General features: G+C 35.9%; 1 long non-coding RNA gene across 1 annotated transcript; it reads right to left on the reverse strand.

Annotated features, from left to right (window-relative positions):
• Positions 1-1,666: 1,666 nt before the first annotated feature.
• LOC132545243 (uncharacterized) lies at positions 1,667-12,893 on the reverse strand. The gene is made up of 3 exons (XR_009554029.1): positions 12,806-12,893; positions 3,102-3,349; positions 1,667-1,956 (listed from the first exon to the last, which is right to left on the reverse strand). It is a non-coding gene; the product is annotated as an uncharacterized LOC132545243 (long non-coding RNA).
• Between the last annotated feature and the right edge of the window lie 5,157 nt (positions 12,894-18,050).

An 18,050-nucleotide genomic window follows, 5' to 3' on the forward strand; every position in this document is an offset into this window, starting at 1 on the left:
ACTACAAAAACATATTTTATTAGTACACTACCAGTGAGAAAAAGTCAGTCTACATGATCATGTTTGATTACAAGAGTAAACTGACAGTCTAGTTTAGCTTTAAGTTCATCTCACTCATAGTATCAATGATTTGATCCAAGTCAATGTGTTATTATTAGTATCTGTTGCCGGCAACCTCCTGTTAATATCTATAATGTTCAGTCCAGCATCAAGCTCAAATTTACAGAGAGAAAATATATTGTGAAGAATTATATTATCTACTTCTCTGTCATATTGCATATGTTTCGCTTATTTCTCGTGTAAGTCTGCCAGCCTTGGAATGATATTTTTACATTGTACTGTAACTTCACACCATACATATATGTATGTACTTATTTTAATTGGATATGATTTTCTTGTTTTGAACAATATGCTCTTTCATTGCATTGTTATTGTTGTTGATCCTTAAGACTCACAGCGAATTCTCAGTAAACAATAATAAACTGTACAGAAATATGAGCTTACTCTATCTACTTCCATCTATGCTAGATAACAAGGCCCGATGGCTTTAAGCAATCATTTGAGAGCTATTGGTCACAGATCAGAAGAGTCTGTGTCGTGCGTGTCTTGTCGTCCGTTGTCAATCCGTCCGTCCTTCCATACCCATCTATAAGTAATATCTTATTGTCACTTCTCATAAATAGGATAAAGGTTCTACACAGAGGTTTCGGGCCGTGAGAAGGATAAATCATAGGGGAACTGTGACCCATGTGACATACAAAATGGCCGGTAGCTTGGAAACAGTTTCGTGAAATATTCTATCCCTCTGGGCTTTACCTACGGACAAAACTAAACACAAAAATAAAATAAGAACTCATTCTGTATCTCTCTGGGCTTTAACTCCGGACAAAACAAAACACAAAAATAAAATAAGAACTCATTCTGTATCTCTTATCGTTATAGAGCTGAGATACTGGGAGGAAACTGATGCATTTAATTTTCGAAATTGTCTTGGTTCAAAGGTCAGATCTCTACATGAAACAATCAAAACATTCAGCTGACCTGCATCTTCTAATGACATAACTATGCTTCTAGATTTCTAAGTTTGATGTCCCACTCAAGCTCTGAAAAAAAAAACAATCGGAAACTGATGGTATTCAGATTCTTTTTTTTTAAATTTTGACACCATTCAGGTGAAAGAAAAAAAAGTTGACGTCAAAACCATAACATCAGTATGGTTAAGGAAAGACAACTCCTGGTAAAAAGTGTTCGATTCAAAACAAAAAGCCAATTAACAACAACAACAACAACAACAACAACAACAGCAGCAGCAGCAGCAGCAGCAGCAGCAGCAGCAGCAAAAGCAGCAGCAACAACAACAACACGAATACATGTAAATACAACCTCCCTGGTTTAGTACATTTTTTATTTAAACATATATTTTCTTCTCATACATCTATTTAAAGAGGAAAGGTGGCATCAATTCAGCTTCATCAATTTATTTTAAATTACAGTTTCAACCCAACATGATAAATGAGTATGGATCTCAAGACAATGAAAACAACATCATCGCAAAATGAAAAAAAAAAAAAAAAGATGAAAAATTATAATAAAAGAAAAGGTTCATACAAGGTAAACTACATAAAAATGAAGACAATGAAAACAACATCATCGTTCCAATCCCATATTTCAACATAATTTAAACCACATATCGCTACATTAATTCTTTTTCGCATTGTAGTTCTTTCCCATCCAAAATCTTCATATATTTCTAAAAGCGATTTCATAACTTTTGCAACAGATTTCGATGATAGTGTCATGAGTCTAGGACTGTTGGGTAGTTTCCCTGACCTTCTGTTACCGTCCAAGACAGATACTCTCGGTAAGATGGTGGCTTTTCAAGGTCCAACAGATAACCAGGTGGCTTTACACATTCTTCATACGAAGGCAGCAAAGTGAAAATCTGCATAGGTTTTCCTGAAATGAGAAAAGATATATCTAATTCTGAAATGGAAAAAAGAAACAAAGCATACGACAGATTAAGCTCGCTCACTTAATTTGCATATCCGCCATCTTGGTTTTCGAATATACTATAAAGGCATTGCAGAAGGACCGAGAACTAGTGAATCTTAGAATTAAAGGGATCAGGCACATTTTTACCGGTCACTTATTGCACCTGACACCGTTCTGTATGCATTAATATAATAATAATCATTGTTATTTTTCTGAGGTTCCCACGAGATTCACAAAACTGATTGAAGCGGTAAGCGCAATATAATCTTTTGTCGTCTTATTACAATTTACAGAACCGACTCGATATTTTCAGATTCCGGAAACAATACCGAAGACGATGCAGATGTTAAGGTTCTTAAGACCTTTGAAATAGTTATTAATGCATTTGTGATCAAAAGTTGAAGGGGCCAGCAACGGGGTAACTAGATTTATAACTTGCAGGAACGGTCTGATGAAAAAAAACCCAGATATTCTGAACACGGTGTCACCTTTCAACCGCTTTCCCCAATAATGATTATATCTCTGCTGTGTAAGATGCCATCAGTGGAGCTATCACAGTGAGCGCTTGTAAAGCTATGGAAAGTCGAACACAGTCATAAATGTGACTGACGAATTTATTTTGAATACTACTGAACAAGCGCAATGGTCGAATAAACAGCATACATTTACATGCTCATACATTAAACTGCATAGACATTATTTACAAACAAAAAGAAATTAAGTTTTGTTTTGCCTCAACATCTAATATTGGAAACAGGATAAAGAAATAAAGAAAACTATAATTTTACCCTTTCCTACCCCCTGTTTCCATGCTTGCCGCCTCTCAAGATCTGGTGACGTCACGGGGTATTTTGACGACATTATCTCATGAATATTAATGAGTTGAGGGAGCCTATTTCTCCACACGGAAAGAAAGAAAAGAAAGAATAAAAGAAAGAAAGAAAGAAAGAAAAGAAAGAAAGAACTGTATTTTAAAAGAATACCTGTTTGGACCAGTACTATAGCATATTGATTGATGTTTTTATGCAAAATCGAAACTTCTTCCATTGAAAAAAATAATATGTATCAGTTGAAGATATAGAAAACATTTAATAATGACATTTTCTTACCAATATCAACAGACACATGGGGGGTTGCCACTTTTTCATTTTTGTCAAGTGATGTCACATCCGGTTCCGGTAGATCACTCCTCCTTTGAGCTTGGCAGTACTTACATGTTAATAAGAATTTGAAAAGAAAATATCCAAAAATTAATACACCTGATACTGCAATACCAGCAAACGCTCCCAGATCTACTGACATGTCTCCTTTATTGCAAGTCCTTGAAACACAGCGATCCACCCCAGCTTGGACTCTCCTTCATAAGACACAGAGAAAAACAAAGATTTGATTATATTCCATTCATAAGCAACCAAACAGAAATAGACACCAGCTAACAAACTGAAAATCTCTCTTTGTCTATAAAATAGTAGTGCTGGCGTGCTCTCCTTTCTCACATTTTTGAGAAAATATGACTGCAGTAATGTTATGACAGTAGTTATAGTCTGTTCCTATTTAACCTGTGTTGTTGTCCTGCCTGTTTACCTGTGTTGTTCTCCACTTGTTTACTTGTGCTGTTCTCCACCTGTTTACCTGTGTTGTTGTCCCACCTGTTTTACCTGTGTTGTTCTCCACCTGTTTACCTGTGTTGTTCTCCACCTGTTTACCTGTGTTGTTGTCCCATCTGTTCTACCTGTGTTGTTGTCCAACCTGTTTACCTGTGTTTTTCTCCACCTATTCTACCTGTGTTCTCCTCCTGTTTACATATGTTGTTGTCCAACCTGTTTTACCTGTGTTGTTTTCCACTTGTTCCACCTGTGTTGTTGTCCAACCTGTTTACCTGTGTTGTTGTCCCACCTGTTCTACCTGTGTTGTTCTCCACCTGTTTACATATGTTGTTGTCTAACCTGTTTTACCGGTGTTGTTTTCCACCTGTTCTACCTGTGTTGTTGTCCCACCTGTTTACCTGTGTTGTTCTCCAACCTGTTTTACCTTTGTTGTTGTTCTCCACCTGTTTACCTGTGTTGTTGTCCCACCTGTTTTACCTGTGTTGTTGTTCTCAACCTGTTTTACCTGTGTTGTTGTTCTCCACCTGTTTTACCTGTGCTGTTGTTCTCCACCTGTTTTACCTATGTTGTTCTCCGCCAGTTGTGTTGTTGTCCCACCTGTTTACATGTGTTTTTGTCCAACCTGTTTTACCTGTGTTGTTTTCCACCTGTTCAACCTGTGTTGTTGTCCCACCTGTTTACCTGTGTTGTTGTCCCACCTGTTTACCTGTGTTGTTCTCCCACCTGTTTACCTGTGTTGTTCTCCAACCTGTTTGCCGTTGTTGTTGTTCTCAACTTGTTATACCTGTGTTGTTGTCCCACCTGTTTTACCTGTGTTGTTGTTCTCCACCTGTTTTACCTGTGCTATTATTCTCCGCCTGTTTTACCTATGTTGTTCTCCACCAGTTGTGTTGTTGTCCCACCTGTTTACATTTGTTGTTCTCCACCTGTTTACCTGTGGTGTTGTTCTCCACCTGTTTTACCGGTGTTGTTGTTCCCAACTGTTCTACCTGTGTTGTTGTCCCACCTGTTTACCTGTGTTGTTCTCCACCTGTTTTACCTGTGTTGTTCTCCACCTGTTCTACCTGTGTTCTCCTCCTGTTTACATATGTTGTTGTCTAACCTGTTTTACCTGTTGTGTTTTCCACCTGTTCTACCTGTGTTGTTGTCCAACCTGTTTACCTGTGTTGTTGTCCCACCTGTTCTACCTGTGTTGTTCTCCACCTGTTTTACCTGTGCTGTTGTTCTCCACCTGTTTTACCTATGTTGTTCTCCGCCAGTTGTGTTGTTGTCCCACCTGTTTACATGTGTTTTTGTCCAACCTGTTTTACCTGTGTTGTTTTCCACCTGTTCAACCTGTGTTGTTGTCCCACCTGTTTACCTGTGTTGTTGTCCCACCTGTTTACCTGTGTTGTTCTCCCACCTGTTTACCTGTGTTGTTCTCCAACCTGTTTGCCTTTGTTGTTGTTCTCAACTTGTTATACCTGTGTTGTTGTCCCACCTGTTTTACCTGTGTTGTTGTCCCACCTGTTTTACCTGTGTTGTTGTTCTCCACCTATTTTACCTGTGTTGTTGTCCCACCTGTTCTACCTGTGTTGTTTTCCACCTGTTCTACCTGTGTTGTTCTCCACCTGTTTACCTGTGTTGTTGTCCCACCTGTTTTACCTGTGTTGTTGTTCTCCACCTATTTTACCTGTGTTGTTGTCCCACCTGTTCTACCTGTGTTGTTTTCCACCTGTTCTACCTGTGTTGTTCTCCACCTGTTTACCTGTGTTGTTGTCCCACCTGTTTTACCTGTGTTGTTGTTCTCCACCTGTTTTACCTGTGTTGTTGTTCTCCACCTGTTGTACCTGTGCTGTTGTTCTCCACGTGTTTTACCTATGGGGTTCTCCACCTGTTGTGTTGTTGTCCCATCTGTTTACATGTGTTGTTGTCCCACCTGTTGACATTTGTTGTTGTCCCACCTGTTTACCTGTGTTGTTCTCCCACCTGTTTACCTGTGTTGTTCTCCAACCTGTTTGCCTTTGTTGTTGTTTTCAACTTGTTTACCTGTGTTGTTGTTCTCCACCTGTTTTACCTGTGCCATTGTTCTCCGCCTGATTTACCTATGTTGTTCTCCACCAGTTGTGTTGTTGTCCCACCTGTTTACATTTGTTGTTCTCCACCTGTTTACCTGTGGTGTTGTTTTCCACCTGTTCTACCTGTGTTGTTGTCCCACCTGTTTTACCTGTGTTATTTTCCCACCTGTTTTACCTGTGTTGTTGTCCCAATTGTTTACCTGCGTTGTTGTTCTCCACCTGTTTACCTTTGTTGTAGTCAATTTTGAAGACCCAGGCAACATACTGATGAGTTTTCATGCTACTCAAAACCAACTTTACCCTAGCTCAAATGTCTTGGCGTTCCTGGCCACTAACAAGATAACGCTCATCCAACATGTAGCAGGAGGTAAACAGAGACACTGACCAAAACGTTACCGTAACATTGACAGCTGCCTCAACCAACTCAAAGAACGTTTGGAGAATGGTTCAGCTGATGCTATCCAGCACAGAGCATCCCGTCTTATATCTAAAGTGATATTTTGTTAACTTGTAACAGTGGTTTATATTTGATGATGTGTTTGGATATTTTTAACAGTTTTACCAAAGGAGTATTCATTATCAGTTCTTATTATAGACTTTCTTAATATCTCATGAGTGCATTTAAGGTTGTACATATATATATTTGAGTAAAATGTATGTTTGTGTATCTCAAAAATATGCAAACCTGTGCTACGACTTTCTCGACATCTGCAGATCTCTATGTTAAATTGAAATAATGTAATACACACTATGAACAGAACAGGTAAGTATTCCACCTGTATATAGGTACTATATCAGAACAGTATAGGAAATAGTCTACATGTTCAGAGGTATATCAGAGATTGTGTTTTTGTTGTTATGTTGGTAGTCATAAATGATAAGAAGAAATTTACGCTAAATGAAAATTAAATGTTTTTTCAGCAATTCATTATCAGTTTATCATCAGCAAAACTCTGAAAGATATGATCACACAATCCTTAACTTCAAAAATGGTTCAAGCTAATTGTCAAAGGGACTTAATGGCTAGATATTCATTTCATAACTGATAAAAAGCATTATTTGTTTTAGATATCTGTTAAAAATCGTTTACTTTCTGCTAATCATAATATTTTAAAATTTGCATAACCATTTTATTAACAACGAAAAAAAAATTAAAATAAAATAGTAGCGTCCCAACACTAATTAATATCATTATCGTTCGGAGAGTGAAATCAATGTCTTTGCACGTGCAATTTTAGATTCAGATTAATTCAAATTCTTTTATTTCGCTCTGTTTGAATTTAAATCAATTTTATTGCATAAATCTTACACAATAGGATCGGGCGCAAGTTGTCACAACTTATAAATGTCCTCTCCACAATACAATTATACATATACATAACTTAGCAATGACCTAAATAAATCAGTACATAAATGGAATTTTTCAAATTTTAAGTAAAGAAGAAAAAGGACAGTAAAGAAAAAAGGTGCAAATAACAGAAAGGAAATGGGATGTTGAGAATTATAAATTAAAAAAAAAAAGAACAAAGTAGGTGCTCAGGGCTAGTCAAATGGCACTGTCGACATGTAGAAATATAATGACCTGTATATGTACTTACACAAATATTTTGCTATCGATAATATTTTTTTACAAATAGCTTCATTTAATTTTACGTCCAAGGAATTATCACCATACATAAGGTTTTCATATGTAATTTTACCATACCTAAAATGAATGTCTCAGCATTTTATTTCTTTCTACATTGTATAATGGACAACGAAAAATAAAATGTTTCCCGTCCACTACAGTAAGTCCACATCGACAGTACGGACTGTCAGTTAGATTAACACGGAATATATCATTATTAAGAATACTAACACCATTACGGATACGACAATGTAAAATATTAACTCTCTTTTCGCAGTACTCTTTTAAAAATCTTCCCATATAAGGGTAATTTTGCTGGTCTGATAGAATTTTGAAGCTGTTTCAAAGTGCCGCTATTTCTTTTTTCTAATGACAGATTTAACAATAAATTACAGGTGTTAGGAATGAAAGAAGACATAGTTAGACTAAGACGGTAATGGGGAATTTGATATTTATCTTTATTTCTGAAATTATAAGTGGACAAGTCATACACTTTCGGAGAAAGGAGAGACACAAGATAGTTTGGTGAATTACAAGACTGAATTCTATATAAAAGACAGAGTTTTTAAAAACACCCAAAGTTCTTTTAAGGATTACCAGTTTAAGCCTTGACATAAGAGTGATTTACAGGTAAAGATGGGCTAACCTGTGATAATTCTGACGGATTCATACTATGTATTTTCAATAGCTTCTGTATCTCCTTCGTTCAGTTATCCTAAACTTCACAAGCATATTCTAGAAGAGACCTAATATACACAAAAAATGATTTTTAAAGAAGTTTCCTGTTTAGAGTATAGTTTAGGTTTCTAAGAGTTGACAAACAATTTTTAGGTTTATTTATAATGCTATCAATATGGACACTCCATTTGGTGTTTTCACTAATGTTAACTCCTAAATGCTTATGAGACTTGACTAAGGGAATCGTGTTGCCATCAAATTCAAATTTAGGTTCATAAGGTAGGTTAACAAATGATAACAATAATTATTCAGTTTTAAGTGGATTAAAAGACATTAACCATTTTTCGTACCAAAGTCTTAGTTGCTCTAAATCAAAATGATAACTTGCTCCAATTCTGCCAAATTTTTAGTTGAGTGTGCCAATGCTGTATCATCAGCGAATAGTCGAGCAAGTGATAGTAAAGTATCTGCAATATCATTAATATATGTAAGAAAAAACAACGGCACTAAAACTGAACCATGAAGAACTCCAGCTTTAAGAATTCTTTCAATACACTTTTTCATAACAACTGATTTTTTCTCTCAGAGGGATAGTATCCAAACCATTTCAGTAACTTTCCTGTAATTTCATAATTTCCAAGCTTCAAAATTACTCCCCTGTGCTAAACACGATCGAAATCTTTCGAAAAAAACACAAAAGATAATCGCTATATGTTCTTTATTATCTAGAGCAGCTGAAATTTTATAGTAAACTTCTATTAGCTGATGAGTAATAGAGTGGTTCGGAAGAAACCCAGACTGTAGTTTATACAACAAATTTTAATCAACAAAATAATGATATATATATTTATATAAGATACGTTCAAAAACTTTCCCAATACAGCTTAATAACGAAATTGGTGGGTAGCTTTCTGGAAGCTCAAAATAACATTTCTTGCAAAGTGGTATAACAAGAGCAAGTTTCCGAGAACATTGAAATTGGCATATGTTAAGAGACTCGTTAAATAAAATCGAAAGGGGTACTGCATTCTCATTGACTGCTAGTTTTAACATTGTATGGCTTATTCTGTATGGTCCTGAGGCTTTGTTTACGTCGTAACTTTGAATAATATCTACTACGTCTTGGGGAGTGACATTTAACACACCTATAATAAATAGGACAAGGATTCATAAGAGTTATCAGGGTCGGTAATAGATTGAAAATAATGCAAATTATTAATATTTAATAAATAACTATTTAATATTTTTGATTTCCAACGCGAGTTACCTCCCATCATCCACTCGATAATGTTCAGCCCTCTTAGACCTTTTGTTTTTACACCGGAAACGACCTTTCATTTCCGTTTTTTTCACGGTGAACAAGAGGAAACCCTCCCACCCTACCCCTTCATTTTGAATAGAGTCTGTGCCAGGTTTACTTTTCTTCCAGAGTCGATGTTGGATCCTAGCCATGATTGAAGGAAAGTGGTTGTGTGATGCAGATGACACATTATGAACTTGTGTTTGTCAGTCAGTAGGGCAAAACATATCGATGGACTGTTCTTTTCTAGATGTTGAAACTGTTCCTGGTTTTTTGTATATATTCAGTGTGTTGATTAGAATGACAGGACTACGCTAACATCAGTGCAGTGAAGAATTATAATTAAAGTTAAATTTACTAAATATTTGATGATCATTGGTCACCCGTTGATCACAAAAAGGTTTCGAATAATGGTATCTCTTTGTTGTATATTTGTTCCACTGTACTGGTAATTTTCACTCTATTTGCATTGTCTTATACATGTTTGATTGTACTGGTATTCATGCCAGTCGGGCCGTAATTGACCTTTTGATTTATGTATGAGTGGTAATTGACCCCATTCTTGATTGATGTGTGGGCAGTAATTGACCCCATTCTTGATTGATGTGTGGGCAGTAATTGACCCCATTCTTGATGGATGTGTGGGCAGTAATTGACCCCATTCTTGATGGATGTGTGGGCAGTAATTGACCCCATTCTTGATGGATGTGTGGGCAGTAATTGACCCCATTCTTGATGGATGTGTGGGCAGTAATTGACCCCATTCTTGATTGATGTGTGGGCAGTAATTGACCCCATTCTTGATGGATGTGTGGGCAGTAATTGACCCAATTCTTGATGGATGTGTGGGCAGTAATTGACCACATTCTTGATTGATGTGTGGGCAGTAATCGACGCCCCTTGCTTGATGTACGGGTTCAATGTTTTGGTTAACAACACTTTGGAAGAAAAATGTAAAGATGGTCTACAGAAAGCGAATGACATATTTTTGAGTTTGGCGATCACAGTAAGAAAATTGATCAAAATAAAAGTAGAAAAGAGATAAAGGAGTTATAAACTAAAAAGGGAAATAAAAGTTGTATTTGGTATACAATGAATTTTGAAGGATAGACCGATAAAGAGGCTTCGTTTACATTTAATCAAGCATTATTAGTAATATATAGAAACTTTTAATAACCCTATTTAAAAAGTACTCATTTACAAAATAGAATTCATTAAACATAATTGTTTTCACCACGCGTGTGAATTTTAAGAATTTCTTAACAATAAAATCTAGACTGCATACAACCAACTCTACAAAGAAAGGTAAAGCTATACACCAAAACACACATGCATGAAGCAAAACACACGCCGACATACACAAACACGTCGTGGGAGAAACGTATAACCTTACTTAATGTTATCATTAATCTTATTATTACTTAAAGCACGACCAAGTTTAGAGAATTGTTTTAATTTATATGTATATATATTATGAGTAATTATCAAGACGATTTCTGACAGTGCCAACGACTGAATTCCGTACATATGCCCGCCTCCTGACCACCACAAATTAGACAGTTCATTTGTCGGACGCAGAAACAAGAATTCAGTCAATGGAACGATTATGAAACTCAAGTATTCATGTAGATTTTTTTCCCATTTTTGCTGACAATACGAGTACAACAAAAATGACATTAATCACTTTAACATCTGTATATACATAGGTATACACTCCCTAACGAGTTCATCCACCTACCCATGTACACATTCACTCAAATACTTCCACACATATATATGTATTACCTGTATTTGAAATGTATATCAACATGTGCGCGCACATACGCACACACCCTTACACACTGACTATACAAAAAGTAATGATAATCATATTACAATGTATAATCATATCGTATGACAGCTGGAGTCCCGAGGACACACTTATGGTTGTAGATAACTAATGTATACGTAACACACTGTATTACAACTTGTCAATCTACATTCAGGCTACTCGAACCAGAAATAAATGAAAATTGAAAGGGGAAAACATAGAAAAATGTATATATAAGACCTCCATATTGCAAAAGTAAGCACAAACTGTTGCAGAGGTTGTATGCTTTGATATACATTTTGACTAAGTATTAAATGTTACTCATCTATTTTAATCTACTCATCTTATTGTTTATCACTTTTGACCGCAATCTTCAACATGCTGTAACAGATATTAAGCACCGATTTTAAAGAGTAGAAATTTGCCTAGCCGTCAATAGGTACATTTACAAACTACAGATATGTACGTCTGGAATATCGTTCGTGTTCATCTGAAACGTCATTTTGCTGTTTGAACGTTGAATAGATTCTAAATGTTTTATTTTCTGTCTAAGAGCTGAGAGCTCGACATTCTTTGTTTCAATAATATTTTGTAGGATAGAAATTTGTTGTTCTATTTGGTGTTTAAAGTTAGTTTCCAAAGAACCAGACACAATGTTTTTTGATATATTCTTTATTTTCAAAGAAATGGCGCATTTTGTCATCTGGTAGTTTTGAATATTTTTTTTTCATTGAAGACACTGTCTAGCTTTTGCAACAGCTTCCGCCACGGAACGGCAAATATTTGAACTAAATGGTTTATAAAACAGGGGTCCGATACGGTTTGATATACTCTGTCCGTCTCACTAAGGTGAAAGCTGGAGTAGGCGCGAAATCGTGAATCGAAATACCAGCAGACTGGTTAGCTTGACCAGGTGATTCATACTGTAAAAGAACGTTTCAGGTCTGTTTGGGAGGAATTGTGCGGTGAAATTTGATTAATGTCCCGTTTATTTCCAGAATCAACTAATGGAACAGTACCTGTATGTAGATAGATAGGCTTGTTACCTGGTAATAAACGGGGTGCTTTGATTCACTGTTGATTAACTCACCTGAGTGACCCTGAGCACCTGAGATTTTACCTGTATCGGTCATGTCCAGATAAACAGAAATTCAGTAAGTTCACGAAACTCCAACTACGAAAACTCACAATACGCTACAAGAATGTCCACGGTACGTTGTAAGACGAGGGTATCCAAAAAATTAAGTATACAAGTTTATATGGATATGGTATTTTCAGAAAAACCTCACTCCAATCTTACTAGGCCATCTCATGACATCATATAGTGTGAAACAAGAGGTACTTTTACAAAGTAAGAATTGAAACATGGCTGGTAAATTAAGTTTTGGTTAATTACATAATTATACATAGTAAGAAATAATATCAAAACGGCAGGTGAAAACGAGGCTCCGAAAGGTCACGTCATGAACTTGGCCATTTCTGATCTAAACAGCGATTGATGATAGACAAAACAGCGAGTGTCGACAAGCGTTAGTTTGAAACGGATAATCTTTTTTCAATTTCTCTCGGAGAGTGTTATAATTTTGTGAAGAATCGAATTTTAGTTTTAATCTTACAATGCTTGCCCGAAATCAAATGCATGGGAAAAAATGATGAAATCTAACCATTTAGTCCATTTAACGATAAAAATCTTCTTAGGTTATCCATGATGGAATTATTAGTAAAACATTTTACCTTTTTCAATAAAAATGAATCTCTGTGCCTTGATGTGGTAAGCTCCGTATGAATATTCTGTCGGTCCGCTTAACAGGAAACGTTGGTGTATAGAGCGCTTCAGGAACTCCAAACACAATACACTGTATATAGGGTACTTATCACATCCAGATGAGGAAACTGAAACTATATTACTTCCTTGTCTAAAGTAATAATAATAATTCACTCCCTGTCCCTATTTCGTACATACTTATTTTTGGATTGAAAGTATATCAAATGGCAAGCAAGAACTTATCATTTGTTGATTAATATAACACCAATTGAAATTTGATATTGTCATTTATCGGAATTGTACCCATGTAATGAAAATAACCTGCAAGGCATTTCGAACGTGAATGTACGAAGGTGTAATCATTATATAACGCATGACTGTTTGTAAAGTGTCGTTGTCGCCATTGTCAATTCTTGGCGATGTACGTTATGTACAGATTAAACACAAAAGAACGGCCAAGATATTAACATTAGAAAATACAACAGTTTATATTCACATGGTGGAACGAAATGTTTTTCTTGACAAATGTTTCTACAAACTTCCTGTTTAAGCGATGAATATATTGTTACGGTTATATACTGTAGTATCATCATGCAAACTTGATCATAAAAAAGCGAAGAACACAAGTATTTTAACACCATGGTGTCCAAATTTGACGTTGTAACACAATGGTCGTCTGTGTATATTTGTATTAAAGAAACAGAAACCGAAAGTAAGTTTTCGTGTATGTCAATAATGTTTTTGTCAACGCAAAGTGAGATTGTACATGTCTATTTAGTGCATTTCTTTATCATTTCCGAATAACAAGACATGAACATGTCCAGTTTCTCAAACTTTTAATGTAATTACAAATATAATCATATCAAAGGATAGGATGTTGCACGATATTAAAGGATAGGATGTTGCACGATATTAAAGGATAGGATGTTGCACGATATCAAAGGATAAGATGCTGCACGATATCAAAGGATGAGATGTTGCACGATATCAAAGGATAAGATGCTGCACGATATTAAAGGATAAGATGCTGCACGATATCAAAGGATAAGATGCTGCACGATATCAAAGGATAAGATGCTGCACGATATCAAAGGATGAGATGTTGCACGATATCAAAGGATGAGATGCTGCACGATATCAAAGGATGAGATGCTGCACGATATCAAAGGATAAGATGCTGCACGATATTAAAGGATAGGATGTTGCACGATATCAAAGGATAAGATGCTGCACGATATCAAAGGATAAGATGCTGCACGATATCAAAGGATGAGATGTTGCACGATATCAAAGGATGAGATGCTGCACGATATCAAAGGATGAGATGTTGCACGATATCAAAGGATGAGATGCTGCACGATATTAAAGGATAGGATGTTGCACGATATTAAAGGATAAGATGTTGCACGATATTAAAGGATAAGATGTTGCACGATATCAAAGGATGAGATGCTGCACGATATCAAAGGATGAGATGCTGCACGATATCAAACGATAAGATGCTGCACGATATCAAAGGATAGGATGTTGCACGATATCAAAGGATAAGATGCTGCACGATATCAAAGGATGAGATGTTGCACGATATCAAAGGATAAGATGCTGCACGATATTAAAGGATAGGATGTTGCACGATATCAAAGGATGAGATGTTGCACGATATTAAAGGATAGGATGTTGCACGATATCAAAGGATAAGATGCTGCACGATATTAAAGGATAGGATGTTGCACGATATCAAAGGATGTTGCACGATATTAAAGGATAAGATGCTGCACGATATCAAAGGATGAGATGTTGCACGATATCAAAGGATGAGATGTTGCACGATATCAAAGGATAAGATGCTGCACGATATCAAAGGATGAGATGTTGCACGATATCAAAGGATAGGATGTTGCACGATATCAAAGGATATTACGATTTTTTAAATACACTGAATTATAGGGCTTGTACATCACCCCGCCTTGAGTTGAACATTTCTTTCGTTATCTTTCGATTTTCCCGTCATCATTAACGTGTCTTAGTGGAACGAAACAGCTGTATAATGCAGTTCAATAGGTCAGTTAATTGCTTGCGTTTATTGCACCTTATTTTAATTTAAGTTGAAGGTTGATATTCACTTGTGTATCCTCATATTGATTTTAACCTACTTTTGTATCATTTTTTCTGATATTAAAACGTAATCTTGTCCCTTGGGTGGTTGGTTGATAACGGACTCGCCTTTCACCTAGCCAACCGGGGTTCGATTCCCGGAACGGACGTGAAAAGGCCAGGGGTCACCTTGCCGACCACGTGGGTTTTCCCCGGGTATTCCGGTTTCCTCTCACAATAAGACCCCCCGCGCGCTTAAATCCGGGCCAACAAGAGTGATCAGTATAAGTTGACATAACTTGTTTCGCAATTCTTGTAAGATAAATAAAGTTTATATTTTAGATTTATATTTACAATCTTGTCCCTTGACATTCACTCGCCGTCCATTCCAAATGTTAATTTTGTGTATATCTACGAGGGCTTCGCCTCTCAGTTTTAAGTACCCACGGTTTCAATAAGGATATGCCTTTACCTTTCTTATTCATCTTGATTCTACAAAAAGCTGTGACTCAGAGCAATCCATAATATAAATACTCTTGATTTGTTGTTTTATGTTAAATCACAAAAAAATCAATCACGTGTAGCCCCAACCATTTATTATCTAGACACTTTTCACAGATAACAATGCTGAGATTTTATTTTTAGAATACTTCATAATACAGATTAACGGTTATAGTGGATCAAGGAGACCGAGTCCAAACTCTATTGATTACCTTACCGTTTAAGTTTGAAACTCCTTCATTACAATGCATAAAGAAAATGGATTTTAAAAGTTCTCCGCGTTCTCAAATTTGCATCTGACATGAAAGAAATATTGTCACAGAATTATAAATAGTGTACATACATTCTTTTAAATCATACAAAGATTTGAATTGTTAACAACAGTCCATTTACAACAATCCAGTAGAAAAAATATTCTTATGCCGATTCAAAACAGATCATTGGCATGTGACTTCACCGTCGCAATACAAACAAAACGAAGTTGTTTTAAGTTTTAAACTGTTTTTTTTTTTTACAAGTAAATGTCCAAAGAGTGATTAAAATTCAATTAAACATGATATGATTAAAACAACGAATTGACATTGACGAGACAACATGCATAATTCAAACAGGATCGTAGGTCTCGCGTTTTTGTTTTTGTTTTTTATCTACCAGACATTTTGGAGATGTTTGTGTCAATGCGTTTTATCAAACAAGTTCATCTATGATAGATATGAATGAAGACTATATTTTGTAAGCACATTTAATAATAAAAAGGAACACAGAGTTAATCCCCAAGCTATATTTCCGAAAATGAAATTCGAGTTCGCCTTCCACTACGAATATCAATTTGTAATGCTTTAGATATCTAAACATTATTATGCCGCCAATACCGAAAAACAGAGATTATCGGGTGAATGTTTTGACAGTATCAATTACCACCATATAAATAACAATGTGCCTCGTTTTTACACAAACGCCATAATTATCTTTTACTTATTTGGTATGTCAAAATGACAAAATTGACAAAAAATAAACAAAAACAAAAATAAACAATGTCAACATGTCAACATATTCATAAATCAAATACAAATTCAATAAGACTTGGGCATGATCAAAAGGTGAAGAAAATAAATATCTACATAGAGATTCCCGATAAAAGCACAAGGAGAATTATCCCAAGTGTTCCGAAGGAGTAAGCGTCTTCTGCTTCATCGACGACACCCGCCATGTAGACCTTAATCAATCCAAGTAAGTAACGCCTCATTCACAAATAAGAAGATGGTCTACAACAATGGAATCAGCAGGCAAACCAACGAGCATCAAATGCGTCCAGCATCATGTCGCACCAAGATATAGGATATTTCTCAATGAGATCACTATGGCGACCATAAAAAATCGTCCTAATTTCCATCAACCTGTAACTTTTGAAACCCTGTGTTACGAGTTTGTCCGTCAATTGACGACTGCTTGATAATGGCCTTGAATACCGAATCAACAGTGGTATGTAAACAATACAGGTTGAGGAATCACAAAACATAGGACGCAACGCTCTTTGCTTTTCACATTATGTGCTGTCTACAGTTCTGTTTCATACAATTTTTTTTCTGGTTTTCTTTGATACATTTTTGCTCATAAAACTTTTGAAGGCTGCTATTGTTAGTTGAGAAACAGTATTTAGTAGAGTTACTATGGAGATATTTTATACCAAACATTGCAGGCGATAGTGAAGTTCTTTGAACAAGATATGTTATTCCATCCAGCCGGATCACTTGATACCAGGATGACACAGTTTTGATTACCGCGGCCGTTAGGTTGACCACGCATCCACAATGGATTTTGTACTTCATCACCAGGGCTCCAAACCCATTTATTCACCACACTCCTGTCGTTTAATGCAAGTAACAGTTGGCCAAATCCTGTAATGGTTGTGCAAATAGATAAAAATTGAAAGAGACATGTGTTGTTTAGTTCATTCCTCAAAATGTTTAAATTCTACGAAGATTTTCAACAATCTTAATAATACATAACGGTAGAATACCTGAAAGCATTAACCCGATAGTCTGAATAGCAGGACTCGAAGGCTGAGTAGGTATGTGATATCCAAATGGTCATATAATGGTCAGTTATACATGATATTTCTCGGATCAAATTTTTGCGATCGCGTCAATGATTACGTAATAGCGAAAATATCATCCCATGAGATATACAGATCTTTTCATGCTTACCCCTCTGTGCCATTTCCAATTTTAGGAATGCATTCACTTCATGGTCGTCAACCCTAATAGGTGCTGAATTCATCATCTTACAAAACTCCTAGACAAGTTATAGAAACATATTTATTGTTTTTGCATTAAACATTATTTATATTATACTAATATGAATTAGCATGGTACAAGCTATTTCATAAACCACGGTACATTAAGATACACATTGCTGTTTAGAAATTTTCATGATTAATTCAATCCTGTTTCCTGGTTAATATGAATATAAACGGGTCATACTTACCACATTCTCATGTGCAGTTCGTTCAATGCCCGGAAAAAGGTAACACTTGTGCTTATAATGCACCCAATCCGCACCAGGACAAACATCTGCAAATATTATACATGTATTTATTATCACATGTTGAAACATGAT

Source organism: Ylistrum balloti, unplaced genomic scaffold (assembly GCF_031769215.1).
Source record: "Ylistrum balloti isolate Yb309-2 unplaced genomic scaffold, AGI_CSIRO_Ybal_v1 Utg369832, whole genome shotgun sequence".
Taxonomy (NCBI): Eukaryota; Metazoa; Mollusca; class Bivalvia; order Pectinida; family Pectinidae; genus Ylistrum; species Ylistrum balloti.